This window comes from Pseudopipra pipra, chromosome 4 (genome assembly GCF_036250125.1).
Source record: "Pseudopipra pipra isolate bDixPip1 chromosome 4, bDixPip1.hap1, whole genome shotgun sequence".
Classification (NCBI taxonomy): domain Eukaryota; kingdom Metazoa; phylum Chordata; class Aves; order Passeriformes; family Pipridae; genus Pseudopipra; species Pseudopipra pipra.
Genome location: NC_087552.1, coordinates 49403543 through 49421664, shown reverse-complemented (window position 1 = coordinate 49421664; position 18122 = coordinate 49403543). Strand labels below are relative to the sequence as shown.

Genomic DNA, 18122 nt, shown 5'->3' with positions numbered 1-18122 from the left:
CGAGGTCGAGGTCGAAATCGTGGTTGAGACCGTTCCACTGGTCTGTCTCTGTCATCTCTGTAATCTCTATCTGTGTAGTTGTCCTCATATTTGTAAGGCCTCTCCATTCTCTCCCTAGGGTGAGTTGTGTCAGAAGTCAGAGGAGTCTTCCAGATTTTCTGCTGTGCTTCATATCCGAGCGCACATCGTTTCGACGGTCAGTTCAGTCGTTCTTGGATCGTGTATTGTTATTAAGCAATTAACATATGATCCAGGGGCACCTTTAATTAACTTTCTTCCGCATTGGCTGCGTGCACGGAATGCTCTCTGGATCTAGCCACTGGTGGTAGTCTAGGTCACAATAAATGATTACAAGCGTAGCCAATTCCCATAAGTACTGGATGCCTTCTTCTGCCGTAGTCCACCTTCTTGGAGAACTCACCAGCTCCTCTCTAAATGGGTACCTCTCCCTCGCAGCATTGAGGATCCGGAGCCAAAGACTGCGTGAATGTGTCTCTTCCAATTTCCTGTTCAATGACTCAATCTTGAGCCATAGACCCTAGCTGCTGCGCTTCAAAACCTTCTAACTTGTGGCTTCTAGCCCCATTATCCCAGCAGCGTAACAGCCAGGTGAGTATTCGTTCACCAGGTTTGCGACTGTAATCTCTTCGTATGTCTCGGAGCTCTGCTGGGGTCATTGATCGCATAATTTCACTTTCTCAAATGACTTCCCCTCTGCTTCTTCCATGGGGGACCACTTCCTCTCTCTCTCTGCGTCTCTCACGTGGAGGTGGAGACCAAGTGTGCCACAAGGATGGGTAACTACGTCGTCCCTCAGACTTACTAGTTGGACGTAGGAATAATTCTCCCTCATACCGAGGGAGAGGCCCTAGCAAGCTCTCCCTTTCTTCCAAATCCTTTAATGTGTAGTCCGATTTCGACTTTGGCATATCACTGGCCTTCTGTCCTGCCACTCCTTTTTCCTTTGGACATGCTCCTAGTTCTTTTGAGTGCGCCCCTTCTCTAGCAGCCGCTCCTTCTTCTTTTGCAGCAGCCCCTTCTTCCCTTAGAGACGTGGACGGGGCAGGTCCTGTTGCTCCCTCTAACTCTTCTTCTTCTTCTCTTGTAGCCGCCTCTTCTTCTTTTCTTACTAATCACGGAGGTGGGCCTGTAGGTTCTATAACCTCCCTTATCCATGCCTTCTTCACTATAGGGGCAATAGTGATTTCAGAATTTATAGTTTGGGTCCCCCTCTCAATCGTAACTTTGGCTCTAGATGTAGTAGTTTGGGTTCCAATTTCCGTGGACTTAACAGAAACCATGCTGGCTTCAAGTGGGGTGTGGGTCCCAGTTTCAGTGGACTCAGTAGAGACGGCACTGACTTCAAGTTGTGTTTGGACCCTGATTTCTGTGGACCCAATAGGGACATCACTGGTTTCAGGTGGCATGGTTTGGGTTTCTGTCTCGACCTTAACCTTCTGAGAGTGATCTACGGCAGCTCGATAAGCACTAGCCAAGCCCCAGTACAAAGCAAAGAATTGCATGTTTGGGTCGTCATATGAAAGACACCCTTCCCTTTGACCATCCAGCTCAACACTGGTAATCAGAGTGCCAGGAAGAGCTGTGCTTCGGTACCAGTTACCTCTGAAGCTGCTCGTATGCCTTCATATGCTGCTAAGATTTCCTTCTCCATAGGGGTGTAATTGGTCAGAACCTCTGTAGCTTCAGCTCCAGAAACCAAGTGGTCGCCCTCGTGTCTCGCCAGGCACCTTTTGCCAGAGGCTCCAGGAGGGACCTGTATCTCCAGCTGCAGAGTAGAGTACATTCTTTACATCTGGTTCTGTCCTGACTGGTCCAAGAGCCACGGCATGTGCAATTTCTTGCTTGATCTGCCTGAAAGCTTGCTGTTGTTGAGGACCCCATTGAAAATTGTTATTTTTATGGGTCACAAAGTAAAGAGGGCTCACAATCTGGCTGTACTCTGGGATGTGCAGCCTCCAGAAGCCTATGGCTCCCAGAAAAGCTTGGGTCTCTTTCTTGTTTGTGGGCGGAGCCATTGCTACAATCTTGTTGATTACGTCTGTTGGTATCTGGCATCATCCATCTTGCCATTTCACCCCTAAGAATTGGATCTCTCGGGAAGGTCCCTGGACTTTACTCTTCTTGATGGCAAAACCGGCCTCGAGGAGAATCTGGATGGTCTTCTGTCCTTTGTCAAAGACTTCTGCTGTGTCCCCCCCCACAATGATGTCATCAATGTACTGGATGTGTTCTGGAGCCTTACCCTTCTCTAGTGTGGCCTGAATCAGTCCATGGCAAATGGCTGGACTGTGCTTCCACCCCTGGGGCAGTTGATTCCAAGTGTATTGAACGCCCCTCCAGGTGAAAGCAAACTGCGGCCTGCACTCTGCCAGGAGAAAATGGAGAAAAACGCACTGGCAATGTCAACAGTGGCGTACCACTTTGCTGTCTTGGACTCCAGCTCGTACTGGAGCTCCAACATATCTGGCATGGCAGCACTCAACGGTGGCATGACTTCATTTAAGCCACGATAACCCACAGTCAAAGTCTCCATTCTCCATCAGACTTACATACAAGCCAGATGGGGCTGTTGAAGGGTGAGTGTGTTCTGCTGACGACCTCTTGGCTCTCCAACTTCCAGATCATCTTATGGATGGGGATCACAGCATCTTGGTTCATCCAATACTGTCGTCTGTGTACGGTTGTCGTGGCTATTGGCACTTCTTAATCTTTCACTCGCAGTAGTCCCACTGTGGAAAGGTCTTCTGAGAGGCCAGGAAGAGCAGACAATTGCTTGGACTCCTCTTCAATCACCATGGCTATACCAAAAGCCCATTGGTACCCCTTCGGGTCCTTGAAGTATCCTCTTCTTAGGTAGTCCATACCAAGAATGCAAGGGGCTTCTGGCCCTGTCACAATGGAATGCTTTTCCCATTGGTCTCCTGTCAAGCTTGTGTCAGCCTCTACCACTGACAACTCTTGAGACCCTCCTGTCACTCCAGGAATAGAAACAGTCTCTGTACTCTTATGCTCCAATGGCATTAAAGTACACTGGGCTTCAGTATCTATCAAAGCCCGGTATCTCTGAGGATCCGATGTGCCAGGCCACCGAACCCACACAGCCCAGTAAACCCAATTATCTTCTGTGTCCCTCTCCTTCTCCTGGCAGAAGGCAGGGCCCCTCTATTGGTCTTGATCAGAGCATTCGTCGTTGGACTTGGCTTCTTAGAGGCCTTTTTGTTATCATCGAAGTGGACCTTTGTCTTCCTGAGTCTCGGAGATTGCAGTCTTTTTTTCAGGACATCTGCATCAACCATGTAGACAACTTTCTTATCATCTTCCTTCTGTTTTAGTTCTCTCACTCTGGCCTCGAGTTTGCAAGTGGGTTCACCATCCCACTTCTGACACCAATATTCTGTAGCCAGTTGTAATTGGCTTCCTGTCAAACCCCACAGACTACAGAAGAAAAGCTCCCAGAAGAGAGAAAAGAAAAAAAACGAAATAGCGAAAGCTATATAAAATATATATATATATATATTACATATATTACAGATATACAATTAAGGTACTATGTACATATGAACACAGGAACCCCAAATCGCTCCCAAAAGGGAAAGAGGGGAAAAGGGAAAAAAGGACAAAAAGGGACAAAAATGGACAAAACCAAAACAGGTATGCACAATTGAAAAACCCGGTAACCGACAAAATAAAGAACTAACAGAATCTCACCACTTCCCTTGAGAAAAGCAGGACAGCTGGACGCAGCCCAGCACTCTCCCCTCACACGTGGCAGACAACAGCAGTCACTGTAGGCCTCAGCTCCAGATAAGCAAGACCGAGACAGGGACCCACCGTTCTCAAACCTCGCTGGAAGAAGAGAAAGAGAGGTCTCTCTGACTGGCTTTATTTATACCTCAGTTTACGTAAAGGAATAGCATGGAATACTTCCTTGGTCACTTCCTTAGTTCCTTCCTGGTTACAAGCTGGTCTCCAGGAAGGCCTAGACTGAAACTATCACAAATTTTTACTTTTTAAATATAACAGGTGAGATGCAAGGTTGCTTTGATTTAAAACAACAACAACCAAAAACAACAAAACAAAACCAACAAAACGAAACCCCAACCTGCTCCCAACTTGCATTTATGCTGCTGTGCAGTCTGAGTCTGACACCTACAGGCAGCTGTCTGTACTCATCCTGCTTCAGGAAGGTGAGGCTGGGATTCAGGTGCTCTCAGGGGCATCCATATTTTACACACAACTTCCCGGGAAAGAAGATGCTCTTGGCTCAAAGAATTAAAGAACTGAAAGGAGCAAATTCCACCAGATTCGCTTTCCAGATTTTTTACAACAGTATTTTCAGCTGTGATACCACACAGAGTTGTTCTGTGTTGTCGCTGTCCTCTTTGCACTAAATCATAAACTCTGTTGGGACCAGTTAAGCACTTAGAAGAACACAGAACGTAACTGTAGTGATTAAGCCAATTTGTACCTCTTCAGTAGGATTTAAAGGAACAGGTAACTAAAATGATTCCTTGCCAGCAAAGTTATTTTTGAACTTGGTGCTTCATCTGCCTGTTACAAACAGTGAATTAAAAAAAAAAATTATTAGATCTGAAAGCTGGAAAGCAGAAAAGCAGATCCTCTATGCAGTATGGCACTCTCACACGAGAAAAAAGTGGATTATATCTTTCACCAGACTAAGACTAAACAAAAGAAGATACTTCATTATAATCGGAGCTCCTATCATCAGCATAGGTATAAGTAATAATGTAAATCCATTTTCTTTTGAAAATAGTTTTAATAACTTAAAAAATAAAGCTTAAAAGAGAGTGGCATGTGATGCCTTCTCCCCCAGCATGTTCAGCCCTCCTTGCTGCTTTTAAATTATCCTTGAGAGCTTATTTCCACTGGCAGCTACAGCAAGGGAGATTCAAAAGAAATACACCTATTGGGGGTCAGTGGTATATGCATTACTGAGAAGGTGACTGTGTAGTCCAGCCCCAAGCAGTACTCAACTGCTGATGATCATGCACAATGAGCACGACAGACCATATATTCTTTTCATTCTGTTCTTTTTCATTCTCTTTGCCATGATTTTCTTGAGACTGTAGCCAAAACTGCAACTTTTCACAGCCCTGCTATGACAGGCTGATTAAAAGCCTTGCTAGTACCGACAGCTTGATCCAACGTCAGACAAACTGCTCCCCCCCACCCAGCACATGATCTCCAGAAGCCTGACACCAGCTGCCTCCACGCTCCTCCAGCAACAGGGCTGGGGATTTTTTCATGGAAATCTATATAGTAACAGGAAGGTGAATAAGGACACTTGTGTTCTGTGTTGTTCCCAGCCTCTGGCATGCCCAAGAGAAAAAGGTGCTTATTAAGTATGGGAGTGGGTCATCAGCGGCTTGACTTGGGATTCTCTGTGGCCTTAACTGCTTAAAGCAACAAAGGTGATCAAGAAATATCTGGGTTAGAATGTGATGGAAGGGTGGTCAGGGTAGGGGGACAGGCATGCTGGTCTTTCCCCAGCCTTTTCCCAGGCATCCCAACTTGGCCATGGACAGAGATCAGCTGCTGGGCTGCACTGGGTGCCCTTGCTCTAATAACACCACCACCCTGTAACTCCTAGCAGTCTCCTCTGTTTGTTTCACGGTGCTCTTCCTAAGTTATTTGTTTCTCTTCAGACATTATCAGAAAACAAATCTGAACAACCCATCACAAAAGCTTAGTTATCTGACTGATCCTTACCTCCTTTTCACTCAGCAGGGTTAATACTGTGTGAATTTCATAGCTAATCCTGCTCTCTCTGTGCTGCACGTGGGTGCCAAAATGCTGACAGGAGAAAGTGATGCTGGACCAAGTTCTGGATTACAAGGAGTTTGGTTTGCATCCTGCTCAGGGCTGAGGGTAAGGCTGTACTTCTGGCTGACTGAACCTGGGACACACCGAGTTAAAGGACCCCTATGTAAGCTTTCCTGTTCAGAGCTGTTTGTCTTAATGAAGGTCAGCAGGACAGGAGTATCTTGTGCCACCATGAATACAGCTTTGTCACTCTGCTCCTTTAGAAATAAAAATTTCATTGAAGCACAAGCAGCCATTTTGAGTTCCCTCTTAAAGAAAAGGGGAGTGGGGGGAGATCAGGCAAACCTTCTACATTCATGCTTCTGCTTCAGCTCCTGTCTTAGCCTCAAATTTTTCAGCTCTACAATCATCCATTTACCCCTACACTTACTCACCCAACTACTGAGCCCAGAGCAAGGTTATATTGTTTCTGTTCATCCATTCCCCACCGGGCTAATGGAGACATAAAACCTCTGTTAATGCCGCTTCGAGTGATCGGCCTTATAGGAGTTATGAAAACCTTGTCCTGATTCTCTTCCTTTTAAAGCCATGCCTGGATGTCAGTGACAGCAATGTGGCACCACCACCATCACATAGCCTCAAGAAAGCAGTCCAGAGCATGACCCTCCATCCATGCCCAGTCTTGCTGGCAGGAACCTGTGGCATCTGAGACGCTCAATGCCCCTGCCTGCACATGCAGCACAGGCAGCACGGTCATGGCCCCTCCCTGAAATCCTGCTGAGGGTGCAGCTGTGTAGCCACAGCAGCCACTGCTCACACCATGCACGGCTGGTGCAGAGCCAGCACTGCTGATGCAGTGCACACAGACCTCCTGTGTCTGTGGGATCAAAAAAAATTCATTATGGTGCAAGACTGGGCTATAGAAGACCCTCAGTTCCCTGCTCTTCCAAGGATGCCTCATTTATTTTCTTGAGGCTCAGTTCATCATCACTGAAATAATACCAGTCCTCCTTAACTCACGTGCTGGGAGCGAGGGGCAGGTGCACTGCTATTTAGAGAAAGGGCCGGCCAGTCAGTTCATATCTCGTCTGACACAGTGGGGTAAGTTAAGAACAGAAATTTGGTCGATCTCGGTTTATGAGCCCAAATGTCAGAGAGCAGGTAACATCTATTGTAAATGTCAGAGTTTAGGGATTTTTCTTTTCCCTTCAGAAGAATATCAACAAAGATTTAGTGACTATTTATGCTGCCATTAGCTCAGGCTCAGCCTGAATGGTACTGCCCAGGTGCACAAACATACTGGAGGAATATTAAAGGGACTTGCTTAAAATCATAGATCTGGTAAAGCACCAGCTCAGCCTTCTCCAGCAGTAAAGCAGCTTTTGGCAACACAAAGCTCTGATAAGGGCTGGCAAATTCAGGCTACTATCTCCAGAGCAGAACGCAGGGATTTATTTGATATGTGGTGTACTTCTCATCTTTACAATTTATCCCTACATGAAAATTTGCCCAGGGGAGTGCAATACAGCCATCAGTGTCAGCTCTCCTGTCCAATGGCCCACTGAGTGTAGAAGAAATGGAAAATTCCATTTCCAAAACCACCTTGCAGCCTACTGCTCAAGACTTGCTACTGCTTAGGAGGCTCTGCTGATTTTGGACCTTATTTTCCCTTCAACCCCTTCACAGAGGGGGGTTAGGGCTTAGGGCTAAGGGCTCATCAGCTTAGGGCTCCTTTCCCTGGCCCAAGTGCCTCAACAGCAGAACTGAAGTACAAAAAATAGGGGATTCTTGTCAGGGGCTCAAACCACATACCCTACGGCCTTGACTCAGTCCATCTCCCCCACTCCTTGCCCAGGCCATTTTTCTGTGCTGCCCTCCACCCTGAAGTGTCTCACCTGTTTGCATTAGCAGATTCTATCTGCATGCTCCCACGTTCTGCATCCTCTTCATTATGAAGGTAGTTAAGCCCGAGAGAGTTCAAGAAGCATTTGGGTGATACTCTCAGACACGGGGTGTAACTCTTGGGGATGGTCCTGTGCAGGGTCAGGAGTTGGACTCAATGATCCTTGTGGGTCCCTTCCAACTTGCATATTCAGTGATTCTGTGAAGTAACATCCATTACCAAAGCAAATCACTGAAATCTGCCTACCAGGAACCTTGTTTCAAAATTTGAAACAACTGGTAGGTTACATTTATAGCCCATTTAAGCCACTTTCCTTACCCCTTCTATTTTACTGTCTTTTGTGCCTTTTTTACTCTTATAAATACTGTTGGGTTTTCTTTTTGCTCCTTGCTTCCTGCCCAGGATTCTCCAGACACTAGAGGGAGGTCTTGCTTTCTCTGTCCTTTTCCATCTAAAGTTCGGTCTAGTTCAGCTTCAATTCACCTCATTGTCCCTGAGGTTGCACTGAATTGTCCACAAAGTCTTGAGTGTAATTAACAGCTTCATTTATGCCAGGAAAGCCCTAGTCTGAGGGAAGATGGAGCCATGCACAGCTGGACATATAAACCACCTCTTGTGGTGTCTGAAATATCCTTGTTAGACTTTTTACTCAGTGTCAGGTGGATTTAAACCTCCTGAAATTGCTTAAGATTTCAGAAATATTTTCCTACTGGTCTGGGTTTTTCCAACTAAATGTGGTAGCACCACACAGCATCATCTCAAGATGGGATGTAAAAAGGCTTGTATTAAGCTACTCACAGATGGCATGGATTACACAAGACATACGCCCCTCTCTTCTCCCCATGGCAGTTAGCACAGCACTCAAGTATAGCCTACCCCCAGAGCAGCTCCTCCAATCAACCCAAGTGTAGCAATGACCCACCAATTCCATTGGCACAGCTGTGACATTACAGGAGAGGTTGGGAGCCTGTGTTGCACCAGGATTGTTTCAGCTCTGGGGCAGCAGCAGTGACTGCAAACCCATGCTGTTTCTACTCTGCAACAGGGAGGATGGGCCAGTCTCCTTTTTTTGCAGAGCCTGGCTTCTCAGGGCTTCCAGATTTGGGCATATGATTCAAGAAATCTCCTGGGAAGAGCTCAGCTGTGACCTGAATCTTTGCACAAGCAACAATGGAATTTGCATTGCTATATTAGTGCTCAGTACGCTGGTTGGCCAATTGCTTTTACTGTTCGTTATGCCCTCAAAATTAAATTTTTGGTTACTTAAGGTCTTTCTAAAATCTCCTTCTTAGTTCTTCGATAATGTCTTTCCTTATTTAGTAAAGGCTAAGATCACTGCCAAAAATGTCTTGAATGTAAAAAGGCCTGGGATGCTAATGGTGCGTTCTGGCATGCTGCAGGGACAGGGAGCTGCAAGGCAGCCTCTCCACTTGAAGGGACAAAAGTGCTTGGACATAGAATCACAGAATCACAGAATATGCCAAGTTGGAAGGGATCCACAAGGATCGTTGAGTCCAACTCCTGACCCTGCACAGGACCATCTCCAAGAGTCACACCATGTGCCTGAGAATATCATTCAAACACTTCTTGAACTCTGTCAGGCTTGGTGCTGTGACCACTTCCCTGGGGAGCCTGTTCCAGTGCCCAAACTCTAGCTGGGTGAAGAACCCCCTTCTAGTATCTAACCTAAACCTCTCCCTCATGGCACTGCCTCCTCCTCACCTGGTTGGCTGCTGAGAGCTTCCACATCCTCATGAGGCTGCTGCTTGAGTGTTCCTGGACTTGGGAACCCTCTGCACAGCCCAACCTCACCCCAGAACCCTCTCCCAGTCACCACTGGTGCAGCCTCACCAACTGACATCTTTCCTGTGCCACTGAATCAGGGAGTTTAAAGAAGTTCTTGCAATGAAATCCCCATGCTTGGTTATTGCTGTTTGCTGGAGGAGCCCAGCAAGTCATCCTCCCTGCAGAGTCTCCCTGGGAGCAGAATTCATGTGTGTCTGTAGAAACTGAAGGTGATTGCCCATTGCTTATGGCACATCCTACTGACAGTCTCAGCAATACCACTCAAACACTTCAAGAAGCTACAAGTGAAAATTGATTCTGTGGATGTTTAACAGTGGCAGAGAAACAGAATTTTTTTTGTGATGAGGGATCACACTGTACATGCTGCCTCCTCAGGAGTAGGGTACCTGCTGGAGCTTAGCACACTTGTTGCCAGTATGCAGCTTTGCCACTATTTTCAGCATGATCTTAAGCAAATTAATTACTCCCATGTATAACTTCTCCACCTCTACATGAAAACAATAATGTAATGACCCTGAATATTTGCACTTGATAATAAACTCTTTAGGGAAGAGGGAAGGATCCTTCCCTAGCTGGTTTTGCTTAGCATCTTGCATTTTGGGACCTGGTTTTGTTTGGACTTCTTGGTGTCAGTTTGAAGCAACTTGCTTTGTGAGAATGAGTTTCCATATGTTCATGGGAAGTGGTGACTGTTATCTCCCTGACCACCCTCAGTGCCTGTCCCACACAGGACTCCCTTGCCTGGAGGGGTTAGGGCAGGATTTGTTTGGGTGGACTTTCCTTCGGGGCCTGGAGTTACTGCACAGTACACTCACACCTGGGTGGAAATGCTGAGCAGTAATACCTTACAGACCCCTCTGGGTAGCTACTTCTTTGGTCCCAGGTGGCACTGACTTCAGCAGCAAGACTTTCCTACTGATACTTACTCATCACTTAGGTTGCCCAAGTATATATGGGTAAAATACATGTTTCAAATATTTTATTTAGAAATTATATCCTTTAAACAGTATATATGTAATAAATGTTATATATTTAATTGTTTGTATTATTTTGATAATTTGGTAGATTTTAATATATTAAAATCAATTTACTAATATTTTGTTTTCTGATATTATAATAGACTGAGAAGAGGAAAGGCGCTCTTAAGGCGGCCCTTCTGCGTGTGTTTATTCCAATCTTTTGTTTTTCTTCAATTCTTTCACACTTAAATAAAGGGCTGACGGATTTTTATTCCTTCCTCTGACTATCCAATCCAAAACAGCTCTGTCCAAGGCCCATTCTCTGGCAGGCAGGATGCAAGATGCTGCCAGCTTAATAAAATTTGCAAGCAGTTCAGGACACAGACTTCATTTCTGGGATGTGAACCACACCTGACGTTTCCAGCTTGGCCAGATCCCTGTGATGCCCACCGTGCTGGGAGCAGCTACCACCGTGAGCGCAGTTATGCCAGGGAGAGACACAAAGTTTTATCGATACCGGCAGGTGTCACAGCAGAGGACAAAGAGCATTTGCACAAGGTATCAGGGAACCAGGTAATCAGGGGCCAGGAGGAGCTTTGTGAGGTCACTCGGTTTTGCCATGCCACCCCAAGGCAAAGTCAGCAGCTGCAGCTCACCCTGCCACAGAGATGTCTGCCTGACCTTTCCTGGGAGATCGCCGCTGCCTGCCCAGACCATCCAGCCTTCAGCACCATTGCTTTTATTCGCCCCATCAGTATCTAATCTGAACCTCTCTTACAGCAGCTTAAACCCATTGTATTTCTGGGGACTTGTGATACTATTATAAAGAGACTACTCTCAACTAGTGGTAGAGTGGACACTCCAGGCAACAAATTCCCTGGCTTCATACCCAGCCTTTCTGCCTAGGCACTATAAAAAGGAAATAAAAGATCTTGTTGATGAACACATTCACACTTTCATCTCCCTGGCAAATCAACAGGTATACAAAACCCAGGGTACATCTGCCTCAGTTGCAGTGACATACAAGTTCTATTGATATCATATGTTATTAAAAAATATTCTACTTCATCACAGTTTTAAAAGTGCACATAACACTGTGTCAAGGCTATTTTCATAGGATTAATATACAACATTAGCTAAAAGAAGTACTAAGAGATTCCTATTATGTTTGAGATTTATTTCTTCCCATTTGCCTGAGATTTCTTCTAGACAGTTTGAGATTTAATATAGGTAATGGTGCACCTATTTTGAAGGGCTTCTTTTTTGCTGATCAGCATTACAGATACTCTTTTTTATTATTTGGTAAAAATTTGGCAGCAGGACAAGAAGCATTTTTACTCTATGTTTATGCAGTTACTAACACAAAACAGCCTTAGTCCACATCCAGGCACCTTCCATGTCACGATACAAATGGCACCTGAGTGCCAAAATTCTTTTTCCTGTAACCTGAGATACAGAATATTGATGCTATTAATTCTTACCGTTCCCATGAGGCTCACCATTAACATCCCTTTTAATATGGAGAAAGCTTTGGCAGGTGGGGGATGTAATTTTTCTTTTGGATGTCTTTCTTCAATTAAATGAATACTTATGAAGCAACTGCTGCTGTAAATTATTAAATTTACTTCTGCATTTTTTGACACCTAAATTATTCTATGGGACAATGTCTTGGTATCCCTTACTCTGATCTGGCATTTTTTTGCAAAACCCAAAATATAAATTTCGTAGGCACAAAGCCACATGGAGATGTGATCTACCTCCATATTATCTCCCTTGATTTATGTCACTCATACCAGGTTCCAGCACAGGAAATTAGGAGGGGGCTGGGATCTTCAGTGGGCAATGGATGTCAAGTAAACCCAGATGGACCTGGAACTACATACCCATCCTAAAGCCCCACCATTCACCAGGTTGTGTACATCCCATCATCAGTGTGCCCTCTGACCTTGATGACACCGCCACCCCCTCACAGCTATCAGAGTCCCTCACAGCTGAAGATACTGAACAGGCTGTTCATGAAACTCACAGGGGGGTAAATCAGGGCTGTGACATCCAAGACACACTGTCTCTAAAGTCCTAAGACCATCTGCCTGCAAGAACCTGTGCAAAGCAATAACTATGCCTGCAGTGCAAAATACCATTTGACTTTTAAAACTAAATCCACTGCTTTCAGAGTCATGCTCATCTCACCTCCTCTCCCTGCCTGGCTGTGCAGAATGCCAATTTTGGCTCTTCTGGACCCAGGCATGCATTAGTCATCAGGTCATTTATTTTATTGTGACTTTTCATCTTAATGCTGATAATACTCCAACTCCAGAAAAAGATCAAATGACAACAAAATGGAACAATGTCTGAGGCAGAATCCTTTCTTATTTGAATTTGGGTAAAGGTATTTCACATAAAGGCATTTATTTGCTTAAAGAAAAACTTGCTGCTAGTAGCTGTTTTACAGTTGTAGGGGTAAAACTGCCTCAACAACTGAGTGTTAGCAGTCAATTTACAAAATTATTCTTCAATGATCCCCTGATTTAATCTCTTTTCATGGACCAGAAGCCTTTTTCTAATGGGATGGTTGGCAAAAGACCTTTTCATCTTGCTTCTAAAAGGCAGATCACGCAGCCTCAAACACTTAGTTCTAATTATGAATTATTGGAACATTGCGACCCAAGGCATCATGCCCTTACTGGTTGATTAATGGTCTTCAGACATCTTAAAAATAAACATGAGGGAACACCAAGTGTAACAGGAGGATTTTATTATAATAATTTCTGCCCTTGCCTGCTAACTCACAGTTTTAGTGAAAGGATCTGTTCCCAACTGCTCAGAGACTGAACAGATAGCAGGGACACAAAGGAGACAGCACAGCTCAGGCTTGTGCTGTTTCCCTTCCACACCGCTTCAATTTAATAAAATCTCAGAGGCTGTGAGTTGCAGAGAGCACTGCTCCCAAGGGAGGCATAAATAAGGAGCTGGGCTGGACTGAAACAGGCATCATTTGGAAGAGGAATCCATGAGAGAAGGGGACAGCACTCCCGAGAATGTAGAAATCACAAAGGCAGCAAGGAAGAGGAGAGGCAGACGCAGCGCAGCAGCGGAGGGAGGAGGAGGGTGCCTGGATGCCTTTACCACCTGAGCCAAGGAGAAGACAAGGATGATTTGGTGGGATCCCACCTGTAAGAGGAGAAAATGGACACAGCAATGACTCCCGCTGAGGAGGAGAGGAAACATTTATCTCATTTTTTGCACTCTGAAATTCAACCCAGGGTCTACTCAAGGATGCTCGCCATGGGATAAAAGATGCTGATTATCTTGGAGGTTTAACAAGCAGGACTGAGCAGAGACACCCTGCTAAGGATGGGACAGAGGGGAGTTTAAGATAAGCAAGCTCAGGATGAGGCATAAAAGGGCTGCAATGGGGCCAGGTGTCACACTGAAGGGTAGCAGAGAAGCCTGGGAAGGAGGGAAGGCAGGTCTGTCCTACTCCTTCTGCACTACAGACATCTGTGGGATCAATAAACTAACAGGGAACCTGTGGCTCTTGTGTGTTCTCCACCTATATTGTCCAACTGCACTCTGACTTTGAGTGAAACACAAGTGGTTCAGGGTAGGAGCAACGTCGGTCGATCGGTACATCCTCACCAAAGCAGTTTCTGTCTATGTCTGGCTGGGGAGGTTTTTTAGGAAAGACTTAATTGGACAAATCTCAATGCTTCATCTTATTTCAAAAATGTATTTTCTTGCCTGTTTAGTGACCCAGCTCCCAAACAATATAAATTTTTAAAAATGAAAAACTCATTTTGTCTGCTAAGATCTTACAGTTGCTGGCTCAGTGGAGGTGGGCTACTGGTGGAGGTGCCAAAAGGTGCAAAGTCTCCTCTGTGCTGCTGCTATTGAGAGAGGGAGCGGGAGACAGGTGTCAGAGAGGGACCTACTTCGGCAAAAGACCAGCTGACGTGTTGTTCCTAGCAGAAAGATAACCATGGAAGAACAAGCAAAAGCACCAGTATCTCTGCACAATTAGGCTCCAATTCCCAACTCTCCTAAGCTATAAAAATAACCACTCTGAATCTACATCATAAATAAGATCAAGCATATACATTTCATGGAGTTTACCACAAGATTACCTGAAACTGTGTGTAGGAGATCACACTATACACCTGAAGGAGTATTTTAATTCCAGACAACAAGAGCAAAGACTTTTCTTTTTCCCATGGAAAATTATTACTCTCCTACTAAGTCTTTAATTTAATTTTATTTTTATCCATAACCTAGGTGCATAGCAAGTAAAGTAGAAATGAAGGGATTGCACATCCCCTCAAAATCAGAACCTACTCCTGCTAGGTCTCACCTGCACATCATTTTCATGGCAGTATTTTGTCCCAGCCTCTTTAGTAGCACCACCACTCAAATGTGCTGCCCAAAAGCTTTCCATCCTCCAGGACTATCCTTCAGAGGCCTCTCTTCCTCTGCAAATACTCGGCACAGCTCCACAAATCAGCTGGCACAGATGTGCAGAGAGGCAGAGCACAACTTATGGGTGGGTGACACCAGCCTGCAGCAGTTCAGTCCCGCTGCTCCCTGCAGACCCAGGCACAGCACACAATGAGCCAAGGTGGGAGGAGTAGGGAGCTGAAGTGGATACTGCACTGAAATGAGAAGAGTGGAAAAAGAGGGGGTAACCACGCTTTGCTTTCCCACCCCATGCCATTGTCTGCTTTCAGGTAGTGCTTATAACTACAGCATGCAAACACCCGAAGTGCAATATGTTCAGGATTTAGGCAAGTCTAAGACTCTGATTTACCTATAACTTGCTTGAGATTTGCAAATTAATCCTTGCCTGAGGCTCTTGAGCATGTGGAGTGACAGTCATGACAACTGCACACACTGAATCTCCTCCTGCTGCCTCAAATTCAGCTCAGTGAACGACACTCTCAGCGAGTTCCCTTGGAGGACACCAAGGGGACCTTGTTGCATAGACACAGTGATTGCAATTTTGCAATAGTCCTGGGCTATGCCAGATGCTTTTAATCTCTGTCAGGAGAAGCAAGTGATTCCAAGAGCATCTCCACACAATGTGCTGGAGTAGTCCCTAGCTGAGCATACAGCAAGGTTGCTTTGCTAATTTCTTAAATCACTATCAAAACTCCTTACAAGTTTATCCTTTAATTCCAGTTAAAAAACAGGAAGGCACAAAAATCCTGTTGTAAGACAGCACACAAAATTCCTAGTGTTTGAGGGACTTTGCCTCTCTAGACCAGTTTATAGCACACATGCTCTTCTATGGAAATCAACCCCTTCCAAGAATAATGCAAGGCACTATTATTTATAACAGTTACAAACTACAACAAGCTTGTATCTCAGTGAGTCCTTTCCCTCCTTCTTCTTGCTCTTGCTAACTCTTATCCTCTCATCTATTTTTCAACAGAAGGACTAACAAGGAATAATTTGAAAATGATAAATGATCAAGTTTATTTGCCAAGTCTTTTTGTATTCAAATATTTAATTTGTGCCTTCCAATAACAGCAGCATAGGCAGTAGCCTTTCTCCTGCCCTCCACAAAAGAAAACAGAGAAGGAATTAGCCATGGGTTCAGATACATCGAGGTGTTCACTATGTGTGAGCTGACTGCCTTGCAGCCAGATGCTGCAAAGCTACTTAGCATCACTCCAGACTCCAGACTGTGCTTTAATGATGACATATTGGGAAAGCCTGCAGCAAGTTAAGGAGACAAGAACTGTGCCCAGCAGCAGCTACCATGTTTTTTCATTCTACATGCTGGACGTGAAAATATGCTGGGTGCCACTGAAGGTCGTGGTACTCTCTGGACAGACAAGTAGCAAAGCACATCGGCTGGGTTCAGACTTGGCTTTCCCTGAAGACAGCACTACTGTTCTCATTTAAAACAAGAGCTGAACTTTAATTTTAGCTGATAAATTATAAGAAAAATCTCAAGAGGTCTTGATTTCTTGCTATGCATTCATGGTATTTTCCCACCAGAAATGCTACAGCTCAGTGTCCCTTAAAACTGAAGTTTATGCTGGCCGGGTATGCTCTGAAAGAGCACATATCTACTTCATTGTATCCAGGAATACTGGACTCCTCCTGTAACTGCCTGTATGATAGATGTCACACATTATGACACAAAAGTATCTTCCCATGACCAGCCCTGCTCCAGTAGGAAGTTTGGAGAGTGACACTTGGAGATAAAGCAGAAGGCCTGGCCTGTGCCCTTCACACCTGCTTGATAAGCAGCCGCCTTGTGCTCTGCACAGTGGATCCAGGCGGGCTTACCCATGGTGATCTCAGCTGGGCTGCACCGCAGGGAACCGAACAGGCATTACTGACAAACCAGGGAGGGTACGATAAGCAAATGATCTGCACGCTGTGAAGCCGAATATTGGCTACATGAAGGATGGAAAAAGATATAACAGTGGTAAGACTTTATGAAGCACGATAAATATACTGCAAGCACTTTTCTGCATATGCAAACCTGAAAATTAAGTTCAGAGAATGCTGTTGGCTCAAAAAGCCAACAAGATCCTGTGCTCCCCTCTTCTAGCAGCACACAGAGTCCAAAAATATGAATGAACTGAAGCAATCTGGATCCTATTTGGTCGTTCAGCTCTGATGACTCATCTTCCCTGAGCTCTCCTTAGACTAATGACAAGGAAACAAACACAGGCAGAACAGTATTGAACTTGGCCTCATTCTGGCAAAGTAGTGTACCCAGGATTTTATCACTGGGTACCACTTGCACTTCTTGTGTTACCTGTACCCCAAGTAAGAATTAAAGGTTTTATAGGCAAACAATCTGTTTTTCTCTCAAGCCACAAATAATTTTTACTTGAATCCCAGGGATGTCCAAAATTTTACCCAAATAAATTTTTGAGACACTTGCTGTCTGACAGAGCTTAAGGAAAGCACCCAGTCAGGGCAGCTCCTGTAGGCTCTCTCCTTAAATCCAGTGTGTCCCCTTTGAGCTGTGACCCAAAACGCTTCATGCAGAGTAAAGCCGCACATTAAGCGCAGAAGCCTGAGTCAGCTACCCCCAGCCAGGAGTAGTAATGTGAAGTGGTGGCTGTGATCCTTCTAAATCCTCCAGGTGAAAGCAAAAAAGATAGTTACACTCCTGAGACACAGTCAGTAGCGGTGCCAAGAGTGAGAGTCACCTCGGAGGCTGCCCTCCTCTCTTGGGAGTTCCTGCCCTTGCGAGTCCAGTCTGGCATCCTATGAAGCCCTTTATTTTTGAAGGAACAGGGTGACACAATTATTAAATGAAAAGTAAATGCTGTAAGCACAATTTTATGACTGAAAACAGTATAATCACCCTTGGATGTGATTTTTGGGTGGTGGACTACATTTCTTACCCTGGTTTGAATACTTGTGTGCCTGTGAGCTTGCCTGCTTCCTCTTACCACCCTTTAAAAGGTACCTCTTCTCCTTAGAAGCTTCTGGGACCCCATCAGCATAAAGCAGTGCCTCCTCGACCTCCTAAAAGGGCTTTCTATCCTTCCTCATGCATTCCCGAAGCTTTCACATCAGATGGCCATTTGCCTGGAGAGGGAACAAGCTTGGCTATCCCTCAGCAGAGGGGTCTGGTGCTCCCCACCCACATCGGGTGACACTGCGACGCTAATTGACGCTAATTT

General features: G+C 45.2%; 1 long non-coding RNA gene across 1 annotated transcript; it reads right to left on the bottom strand.

The window, feature by feature from the left end:
* Positions 1 to 13208: 13208 nt before the first annotated feature.
* Positions 13209 to 15456, bottom strand: LOC135413866 (uncharacterized). The gene is made up of 2 exons (XR_010430452.1): positions 14822 to 15456; positions 13209 to 13644 (listed from the first exon to the last, which is right to left on the bottom strand). It is a non-coding gene; the product is annotated as an uncharacterized LOC135413866 (long non-coding RNA).
* Between the last annotated feature and the right edge of the window lie 2666 nt (positions 15457 to 18122).